The sequence below is a fragment of the Palaemon carinicauda genome, chromosome 13 (assembly GCF_036898095.1).
Source record: "Palaemon carinicauda isolate YSFRI2023 chromosome 13, ASM3689809v2, whole genome shotgun sequence".
NCBI classification, from domain to species: Eukaryota; Metazoa; Arthropoda; class Malacostraca; order Decapoda; family Palaemonidae; genus Palaemon; species Palaemon carinicauda.
Window position 1 is genome coordinate 140,240,761 of NC_090737.1, and position 11,255 is coordinate 140,252,015.

Below are 11,255 nucleotides of genomic sequence, written 5' to 3' on the forward strand. Positions count from 1 at the left end.
TCCCCATCAAATTGGTGGAGGATACGATGGAGAAAGTGAGGAGGGTGAGAGACACGGACCTTAGGCCCCCCCCCCCACCCCCATGAGGAAGCCCGTGTTTAGAAGAGCCTCAGCGGACGTCCCTCACTCCTCCCAGGCCGCCCCTTTGCTGTCTCGAAGAGACCCACCGTCAGCTCCTTGACTTCAAACCTCTCGGCAGACCACCCGTTGGGTCAACGCAGCCCCTCAGTCAGCCTTCAGACCCTCCTACAGTAACTCTAGGAGAGGTCGCTCTGGCCGCTCCTCCAGAAGGAGGTAGGAAGAGAGGCCCCCTACTCCTACAGGAGCCTCTAGTAGGGGATGCCTCAGACATTTTTGGCAAGCATGGCAGGATCTCGGTGCGGATCCCTGGACGGTGACAGTCCTGAAGGAGGGCTACAGACTCCCTTTCCTAGAAGAACCTCCCCCTCTCATCCCAGCCCACCGGGCCGAGTGGCTGGTTCCAAAGAACCCCTTGAAGAGGTCAGCGCTACAGGAGGAAGTAGCGTCCATGATCGCCAAGGGAGCTTTAGAGCCATTGGAGAACCCCGGCCCGGGTTTCTTCAGCAGGTTCTTCCTTGTGGAGAAATCGACAGGAGGGTGGAGGCCGGTCATAGACCTCTCAGCCCTCAACAAGTTCGTCTCAAAGACGGACTTGAAAATGGACACCCCCAAGACAGTGCTAGCAGCCTTGAGGGAGGGGGATTTCCTCATGTCTCTCGACCTCAAGGATGCCTATTTTCAAATCCCTGTGCACCCCTCCAGCAGGAAGTTCCTCAGAATCAAGTGGGAGTCCAGTGTCCTACAGTTCAAAACCCTTTGCTTCGGCCTATCGACGGCCCCACAGGTGTTCACGAGGGTTTTCACCACAGTCTCGGCATGGGCGCACGAGAAAGGCATACGACTGATCAGGTACCTGGACGACTGGTTGCTTCTTTCTGCCTCAAGGGAGCAACTGAAGGAGCAAGGCGTGATGTTGCTCGACCTCTGCAAGGGATTATGGATCACGGTCAACCTAGGAAAGTCCCAGCTAGTCCCCAGCACCAGGATGACTTACTTGGGGATGGTCCTAGACACCCAGTTAGTAAGAGCCTTCCCCTCAGGGGAGAGGATAGACAACCTGGAACATATCCTTCAACCCTTCCTGACGGGCCAAACAAGGTGGGCCAAGGACTGGCAGAAGTTACTGGGCCACCTGGTTTCGCTGGAGAAATTAGTACCGCAAGGGAGACTCAGGCTCCGACCGGTACAGTGGAATCTGAAGGAATCGTGGACCCAAGGCAAGGAGCCCCACAAAATAGTCCCAGTCCTCCCGAAGACGAGAGAGACCTTGCTTTGGTGGAACATCAGGTCGAACACAGAGAAGGGAATGCCCTTCGCCCCCGATCCCCCGGAGATACTGTTGTTCACGGATGCATCGAAGGAGGGTTGGGGAGCACACCTGCTAGGAGAAGCGACAAGAGGGCAGTGGTCCAGCGAGGAGGCGTCTCTCCATATAAACATCCTGGAGATGATAGCGGTTCTGAGGGCGTGTCTCGACAGTTCGTACACTTCCTGCGAGGAAACACTGTGGCGTTGATGTGCGACAACGCCACAGTAGTGGCGTATGTAAAGAAACAGGGGGGCCTGAAGTTAAGAGTTCTATGCGCCCTTGCCACGGAACTGTTAGAGTGGACGACAGAAGAAGGGATAGAACTGACGGCAAGGTTCATCCCAGGAAAGAGGAACGTGCTGGCCGATGGCCTCAGCAGGGCAGGTCAAGTGATAGGCTCAGAGTGGACCCTACACCCGGAGGTAGCTCGGGCAGTCATCCTAATGTAGGGCTCCCCAGTGATAGACTTGTTCGCCACACGTCTGAACGCCCAGCTCCCCGTGTTCTGTTCTCCAGTCCCAGACCATTCAGCAGCGTTCGAGGATGCCTTCCAACAGCCCTGGGACGACTTCGATGTGTACGCCTTCCCTCCCTTCGGGATGATCAGGCAAGTGCTGAACAGAGTGAAAGCGACGACCAACCTGTCGATGACTTTGGTAGCGCCCTGGTGGCCGGAGAGAGAATGGTTCGCAGACGTAAAAGAATTAGCTCTTCGTCCTCCTTGGCCGCTTCCGGACAGACCAGACCTGCGTCAACCTCATTTTCACAGGTGGCACGAAAACCCTCGATCCCACCGCCTTCATGCATGGAGGTTATCGAGAAGCTACTGAAAAAAGGAGGATACTCATCGAGAACTGCGGCAAGGATGTCGGGTTACCTATGGCGTTCCCCGGCAGTAGTTTACCAAGCAAAGTGGGCAGTCTTCGTGAAGTGGTGTGCGTCCAAGAACATCAGGCCCTTAGGGGCGTTGATCCAGGACATTGCAGACTTTCTGGTGTACCTGAGAGACGACGTGGGTTCGTCTATTCCGGCCATCAAAGGAGTACGAGCAGCCTTAGGTCAAATCTTCCTCCTTAGGGGCATTGGCTTGGGAGCCTCAAGGCACATCTCTATGCTCATCCGCAGCTTTGAACAATCATGTCCCCCCAAGGAAGTAAGGGTTCCGCAGTGGGACCTAGCCAGAGTTCTCAAGGTCCTGTCAAAGCCACCCTTCGAGCCTCTCAGGGACGTACTAGACAGAGAACTCACCCTTAAAACAGCATTCCTTTTAGCCCTGGCCTCGGCGAAAAGAGTTAGCGAGTTACACGGCCTCTCTTACGAGGTCTCATGCCAAAGGGTGGAGAGAAGTTACCTTTAGGTTCGTCCCTAGCTTTGTGGCGAAGACGCAGAACCCGGCATGTTGGGATCCTCGGTTTGATGGTTTTTCAGTGCCAGCCATCCCTCGCTCCAACAACCCGAAGGATCTACTCTTATGTCCCGTGAGAACAGTAAGAAAATACCTGGAGAGGACCGCAAAATTCCGCCCGCAGATCAGAAATTTATTCGTCTCAACAGGCCGGGTGAAGAAACCGGTCTCGAAGAACTCTATCTCTTTCTGGCTACGACAGGTGATAAAGAGGGCCTACGAGGCTTCTGGGACTCCTCTCCCAGGTAAACCAAGGCCACATGATATTAGAGGTCTGAGCACCTCCCTGGCCTTCGAGAAAAACATGGCTGTGGGAAAGCCTTTTTCCAGGCTCTATAGTTTGTCTATTTTAAGTTTCAAACACAATCCACAAATAAGCTTATCAATTCAATGGAATATTTATTTTGATTGTTGCTAATAAGCATTGGGTTAGTAACTCAGACTAGCATGGATATTATTAAATTTTTTGCTTTCCCCGTTTTTGGAGTAAATATTACCCACAAAAGATGATCTAGCATTCAGAGTTAACATCATTTTAAGAGTGCGCTACTGGATTTGGCAGTACTGTACATACTGTATACTATGGACTGGAAAATATTTTTATGAGGCTTAATTTTAAAGGAATAAACTCTTCCTGAAAGATGTCCTTTTCAGCTACTAGGTGTTTTATGTCAACGAGTCACAATGTACTCAAACAGGTTCAGACTTACAACATCTGTGAAATCTCTGTTAGAGATCTAATGGGTAAAACTGTGTCTTTGACATTATTATCGGTTAAACACATTAGAGAACTAAAAGCTATTTCTTGTTAGGTAGATTTTAGAGAACATAAGAGGATCTTATTACTTACCTGCTCTCAGAGCTAAGAATGATTTCAAGACAAAAATTTACTAAAATTATTCAAATAAAGACATTACAACTGTATCAGAGAATGGTTATATTTGGCTGGTGAGGGCTATTAAAGATGGACAAAATTGCAGACATTAAGGGTAATGTCTTTATTGTTTGTGTGGTTAGGTTAGCAAGTCATTCTTTGTCTAAATACTTATCTCTTCCGGTTAAAAGATTGGTCACAGAGGCTCACAAGGAGTTGCTTCCAACTCAGAGGAAAGATTTGTAAGTTAAAGTGCACCTCTAACCCCTTTGTCTTTGAGGTTGCAAAGAGATCTATGCATGGACGACCCCAAAGATGCCACAGGCTCTTGCAAACTTGAAGGTGGAGCGTCCACTCTGTCGGTAGGATCTGACCTCTTCTGCTGAGGCTCTCTGCCATTATTAAGTGCAGCTACATTGCTTAGATTTTTGAAGGAATCAGTTTTTGGAAAGTTTTATCAACGGACAAGAGCTTACCAACTCTGTATTCTGTAAACATATATCTTGAAAAATCTTGATGCTTTTATCAACTTTCTGGCATTTAGTTAACATACGTCATGACTGGGGATGTTTTAATAAAAGGTTTTTCTTTTACATTATTAGTGGATGAATTTAATTAGTCTTACTGGTATTTACAGTAGAGTAACCTTAGTTGTAAGGGTTTAGTACCGAGGCACTGCACCAAGAGGTGAATCTGGTAGTTAAAGCAGTATTTTCTTTAGGACTTTAAATTTCCTATCTCTTTCTTTCATGACCTACCTCCTTCAGAGTGTGTGAGTCATAGAAATGAATTAAATTTCAATCAAATTTATATCTGTACTCACCTGATGTTCATATACATGCTCACTCCTCCTCACTGACTAATAAGGTCAAGAGCATAGAAAATTATTTTCATCATTGAGACTAAATTAGGTAAACTTTAACCACCAGATGTCACCTTGTTAGGCAAGAGCTATGGCCTTTTAAAGGGAGGAAAACTGCAAAAAATAAAAAATTGCCGGTTACTGTATCATCAATATTGAGTCGGCTTCAGAGACAAAGCAATATGAACATCAGGCGAGTATAGAATTTACAAATTTTAGTATTGGAATTCAATTTTTTTTTATGCAGTTTCATCATTAACATAGATGATGTGACTTTATAAGTGTGATTTTAATACAAGTATCTGATAATCTCTTGAAATTCTGATGACATCAGATGTAATCGTATGCAAGTCACATCATTTATGGAATATTATTTTTAGTTAATCATTAGTATTTCAACATGGGAGGAACGTAGAGTGTAGAGGTCCCCTTTTTTGTTTTTGTTTCATTTGTTGATGTCGGCTACCCCCCAAAATTGGGGGAAGTGCCTTGGCATATGTATGTATGTATTTCAACATGGGGTGGTGTTGTGATTATGCATGGCAAATGTTTGGGCAATGATTTAACTCCATATAACCCCAAAACATGGATATTTCTAAAAGAATTGTCTTTTAAGGATACTATTATAAGATCAAAATTCAGTTCTCAAATGAATTTTGCGCTAATAGGTATCTTATAAGGCTGACTTTATCAACACCTTTCAAGAAATGATACACAATAGTTCTTTCCGTGGCACATTGGCTAACAATGATAAATTCTTTCATTCTACTGTACCTTGTTGCGAATATCATTCTCCTGGTCGTCAGCCAATTTTGGGGGGTAGCCGACATCAAACAAATGAAACAAAAAAGGGGACGTCTCCTCTCTACGTTCTTCCCAGCCTGACAAGGGACTCAACCGAGTTTGGTTGGTACTGCTAGGATGCCACAGCCCACCCTCCCCCGTTATCCACCACAGATGAAGCTTCATAGAGCTGAATCTCCTACTGCTGCTACCTCCGTGGTCATCCAAGGCACTGGAGGAAGCAGCAGGCTCTCATCTTAATTTGTTGAATAGAAAATTGGTTTATTAAATTACTTATTCCTGAACTGGATGTTAATCTCTGGCACCATTATCCTCTTAGTTCCTTATAAATGTTCCATAAGATTTTTCTCTAATCCTAAGCATCCTTTGCTTTCAGATCTTCCCATCCTTTAATTGGTATGCAATTCTAAAGCCTTATCCACACGATCGAGCATGCCTGACGGGCAAACAGTGTTACCAGGCCACAAAAGTTAGCGAAAATGAGGGTTGATGACGTCTGAAGCGGGAAAACTAAAGGCAGGTATCTGGCAACACTGTATGATGCCAGATCCCTGTTTGTGGGTTTCCCGCTTCTGTTGTATCAACCCTCATTCTTTCTAACTATTGTGGTCTGGTATCACTGTTAGCCTGTCGGGCATACTCGATCGTGTGGACAGGGCTTTAGACTTGCCTTCTCCATCATAAATCTCAACACTACACATTCTAAAAGTTTTACCCCAGCTGTGTAGTAAATATTATTTGTTCCGTAACCGAAATACAAACCACGCTATTTACATAGGGTGAGAATGTCACCCTATGTAAATAGCTAAGGTTTGTATGGTTAGGAAAAATACAAATTATCTCCGAATTTGTCATGTTTGCATTGTAAACTTTTACAGTAAATATTATGATGAACAGGTTGACCTAAGTCTCATTTTATAGTTTATATATAACATCCATTTTAACATTGTTAATCTTCTTAAAAAATATAATTTTCTATTCATTACTTATATATAGTTTATTTGCTATTCACTTTTCCTCACTGGGTTATTTTTTCCCTGTTTGAGCCCTAAGGCTTGTAGCCCTCTTTCCCAACCAAGGTTGTAGCTTAGCTATTAATAATAATGAGTAATTTTATATTTTGAGGTCACTTCAATTATTAAGTGTTTTGTAAAATCCCTCTTCTTGTTTTATCTTCTCTATTACCAGTGTGTTTATGTCATGTACACTATTTTCTTCAAAAACAACTCTCAGATCATAATAAAACATTATTGAAAAAACAACTTTAAGATCATCATAAAACATTATTGAAAAAACAACTCTCAGATCATTATAAAACATTACTGAAAAAAAAACTCAGATTATAAAACATTACTGAAAAAAAAACTCAGATTATAAAACATTACTGAAAAAAACAACTCAGATCATAAAACATAACTGGAAGTTGTCAAACGTCGTCGAACGTACTTTTCGGTAGGGGATAGTGCCGTCCGTACACTGTAGACGTTACTTAATGGTCTTAGTAGCATTCCTAAAGCCCCTAGCTATACTTGCTTTATATCCTTACACTTTACCCTCGTTCCACTCTTAAATCTTTCTTTCCAATGTCTACTTCATAGTGTAATTGCAACATTTTCCCACAGTTGCACTTGGGCATTGAATAGCACCTGGTCGTATAGCCCAAACATTACATAATTGTGAAGCTGTATAGAGTTTTATCGATACTAACCAGTTATTTATACTAGTATTTTTTCCACCTTATTTTGTATGTGTAGTGTCTTTTTTATTACAAAGCAGTAACTTAAATTTTTTTCTATCAATGTTCCTATGTTATGCTACCACCAAATAAGTGGTTGTTAGTATGAAGGGATCACGTCTTTTGGCAAAAAAGTGCTAGTATTAATTTTTTGTTTACTTTACCTATTATTGTTAATGCAGGCTGATGATTCTTGGCAGTTGAATAATCCCTGAAGCTATCAGCATTGCTGCTTTCTTGAGATCATGCAAAGATCCCAGGAAGACCTCTTGCTAGAGGAAGAGGAGTTCCAAATACTCCAATAGAAAACTATAAAGGAAATCTTTCCATTGATCTCCATGTTTCTTCGGGAACATCTTTCTGGTGGAAAAACTTAAAACTTCTGTTTCACCCAAAGCTGTGGTCCCTAACATAATCCTGTTCTTAGCCAGAGAGAAATCATTGGCTGGAATTAAGGATTCCGAAGATGGGAGGAACATTGAAAAAGTAAACAGTTGACTTTGTGATTCTTGAATAGGTGAGGATAAATCGAGGAAAAGCAAGAAATCTTGACTGAGCAAATGCCCAATACATAATAAGTAGCGAGATGAAACAAATGGATTTTGCTCAAATTAGCAAAAGCACTTAAAACTTGGGATAAAAAGAACTTATCAACGCAAGCGTTACACCTGAAAAAAAAAAAGTAGTTTTGTGTGATTCGCAGGCATGGTGTGGTTAGCCAGTCATCAGATGACCTTTCATTGAATAGCGATGTTGTTCAGGATTTGTTAAGACCATAGTTGTAGGCTTGTAAAAGGGATTAGTTTGATAACACAAGAATTTAATTGCCCATTCCCTCAATGTTGAAGTTTAATTTGCATGTTTTATTTGAATTGTTTCAATTCAAACTATATTTTCTTTTTCATTTCAGGTGGTCACATAACACAGGACAACCTAAGGTCAGCATTAAAGGTACTGGATACATCCACCCTACTACGGACTTTCGTTTGTGGTCCGCCCCCAGTGATTGAGAATAAAGAATAATCTTTTGGTTTGTGGTTTATCACAATACCAAATTTTATACGAAAAGTGGTGGTAGCTCCTAAAAAATATTGTGCATATATGTACAAACCTGCGTTGAATTTTCAAATTCTATTTACAGTACTAGGATTCAGTAGTAAAGAATCGTACTTTAAATTCAGGAATTTAATTATTACATATCATACTTACGTTGTCCAAGTGAATACATTACATAATTATATGAATTGAATTCATGTTGACAATTAGTGCTGGAAACACTTAATAGGTATACCAAGGCTTATCGAATGAGCCTTTTAATGCCTTAATCTATCCCAGTTTTGATAGACAGGAGGAAAGATTAGGGCTTAACTTTCTGGAAGGGATAAATCTACTTCCGGGAAGATGTTTTACAGAGAATGTAAAGCATGGCAGAAAGTAAGGTCCCTTAAACTTGGTACTTTTGTATTTTATCTTTAACCACTTACTTAACCAATGCGATTTATTGGGCTTGTTAGAATTCAGTGTAGAATAATATCGAGGTCCCTTTTACTTAGTATTTTTGCCGTTTATCTAAATATTTAGTTATGTAAGCAATTTGAATTATAGAGCTTTTAAAATCCAGGGTAGAGTAATTTCGAGGTCCCTTTTACCTGGTATTTTTGTCCTTTATCCTAAAAATTTTACATTTAGCTCAGCAATTAAATTTATTGAGCTTGTTGACATCTAGTTTATAGTAATATTGAGCTGAGCTTACCAGAATTGCTAGGACGCTGTACCAAATGGGTGTCCCAAAATTTCCGGAGAGTGACCTCCTCCAGAGTAGAAATACCTTAAAATCTACCTGTCCCAAATTTTCACCTTCACTTAGGGCCAGACTACCTTTAAGAATAAGACTGCAATTTTGTTAAAATGTTATTTTCCTTAGTAAAATAAATTTTTGAATATACTTACCCGGTGATCATGTAGCTGCAGCTCTGCTGCCCGACAGAAAAAACCTACGGGCGGGATACGCCAGCGATCGCTATACAGGTGGGGGTGTACAACAACAGCGCCATCTGTCGAGTAGGTACTCAGGTACTTCTTGTCAACAAGAACCAATTTTCTCCTCGGTCCACTGGGTCTCTATGGGGAGGAAGGGAGGGTCCTTTAATTCATGATCACCGGGTAAGTATATTCAAAAATTTATTTTACTAAGGAAAATAACATTTTTCAATATTAATCTTACCCGGTGATCATGTAGCTGATTCACACCCAGGGGGGTGGGTGGAGACCAGCATACATGTTAACAATAGAAGCTAAGTATCCCGTATTTCATTTTAGCAGTTATTCAAAATAACAAACATAAAATAAATAAGTACCTGGTAAGGAAGTCGACTTGAACTATTACTCTGCCTTTTTAAGTACGTCTTCCTTACTGAGCCTCGCGATCCTCTTAGGATGTTGAGCGACTCCTAGGTGCTGAAGTATGAAGGGCTGCAACCCATACTAAAGGACCTCATCACAACCTCTAATCTCGGCGCTTCTCAAGAAAGAATTTGACCACCCGCCAAATCAACCAGGATGCGAAAGGCTTCTTAGCCTTCCGTATAACCCAAAAACAACAATAAAAAGCGTTTCAAGAGAAAGATTAAAAAAGGTTATGGGATTATGGGAATGTAGTGGTTGAGCCCTCACCTACTACTGCACTCGCTGCTACGAATGGTCCCAGGGTGTAGCAGTTCTCGTAAAGAGACTGGACATCTTTAAGGTAAAATGATGCGAACACTGACTTGCTTCTCCAATAGGTTGCATCCATTACACTCTGCAGAGATCTGTTTTGTTTTAACCCTGGATAGGTACGGTCCTCGGACACCCCTTTAAGGGTATACTCGGACGCGAACGACCCCGACGCCAAAATAAATTCTTTAAAAATCAGTTTTTGCAGTAACCTCCTTTTTTCTTTTGCCAAAAAAAACTTCAATGAATGCTTAAAACAACTGTATAGATAAATACTACTCATCTGCAGAAAAACTATTTATTATAAATATTTTAAAAAATTAAGTAGAAAAAAAAAAAGACCTGACATAAAAATTCATAAAAAAAAAGTTTATACATATATACACAAATCCTTTTAGGAATTGATTCTTGAATGTTTAGGACACATCTTGATGTATTTTGGATGAAGTCAGACCCATGGAGGTGAAGATCTGAAATGAGAAAAAAAGGGTAACTTTTTTTGGCCAAAAAAATTTGTCCAAATTTCATGAATTTTTTTGGGTACCCAAATGAAATAGGAAGTGGCTAATTTTTTTAGGGAATAAACATATGTTATCCTAAAATAGAAATATGTAAAAAAATCTTCATTATTTTGTAAATTACATTTATATCAGGGGCCATATCTAAAGGTAATTTTTTTGAGTACTTAGAAATTCCGTAAAAAAATACATATATTTAATATATAATATGATATTTATGCAGGTAAAAATATACCAAAATATCACAAATTCTATAGGGAACAAGAATATATATAGATAGGGCAGCTTACGCTTCGGATATGACCACAAAATGGCCGCCAACCACACTGACTCAGACTCCCTAATCTGCCACTTGAAATGTAGGAAGGGTATGTCAATTTCAAGGTGTTATTTACTAATCTAATTATTATTGGATATGCATAAAAATTGTATGGTGGGTTGCTGGATAATTGTCGATTATTTTACGAATATAAAATTAAAATTCTGACCCAAAAAAATTTTTTTGAAGGGAAATAAAATCGAAAAAAAAATGTAAAACAATATTTTAGCTAAAAAAATTTGATGATATTCAATCAAAAAAAAAGTAAACAAAATTTTCCGACAAATAAACATCTAGAGGAATCATTACTCTGTGATAGTTCCTTAGTACGTAGTAATTTTGAAAGAATTGGGAAAAAACGAAAAAATGGCAATCACCGGAAAATCGAACACATACCTATATATACGCCATATCTGGCTAAAAAAAAGATAGGCATGGGTAGCCAGATCATCTAGAAACACTTTCCAACACTATAAAAATATAAGTTTTGCGACACTACTTGCCAATTCCTTACGGTAACATGACTAAGCAAAAAAATGCAAAACAAATAAAAACGGGCACTCGAGGAAAAATGGCTAACATTCTAATATACGGCATTTCAGAAAAAAAAAATTCAGCCACGTGCTAGTCAAA

At 40.8% G+C, this 11,255-nt stretch overlaps 1 protein-coding gene across 1 annotated transcript in view; it reads left to right on the forward strand.

Moving 5' to 3' along the window:
- The window catches only part of LOC137651853 (uncharacterized), a 37,543-nt gene extending 28,557 nt beyond the window's left edge, over positions 1 to 8,986 (forward strand). Inside the window, exon 6 of the mRNA XM_068385071.1 lies at positions 7,981 to 8,986. The gene's annotated coding sequence lies outside the window, so the exon portion shown is untranslated. The remainder of the gene's footprint in view (positions 1 to 7,980) is intronic.
- Positions 8,987 to 11,255: the final 2,269 nt, after the last annotated feature.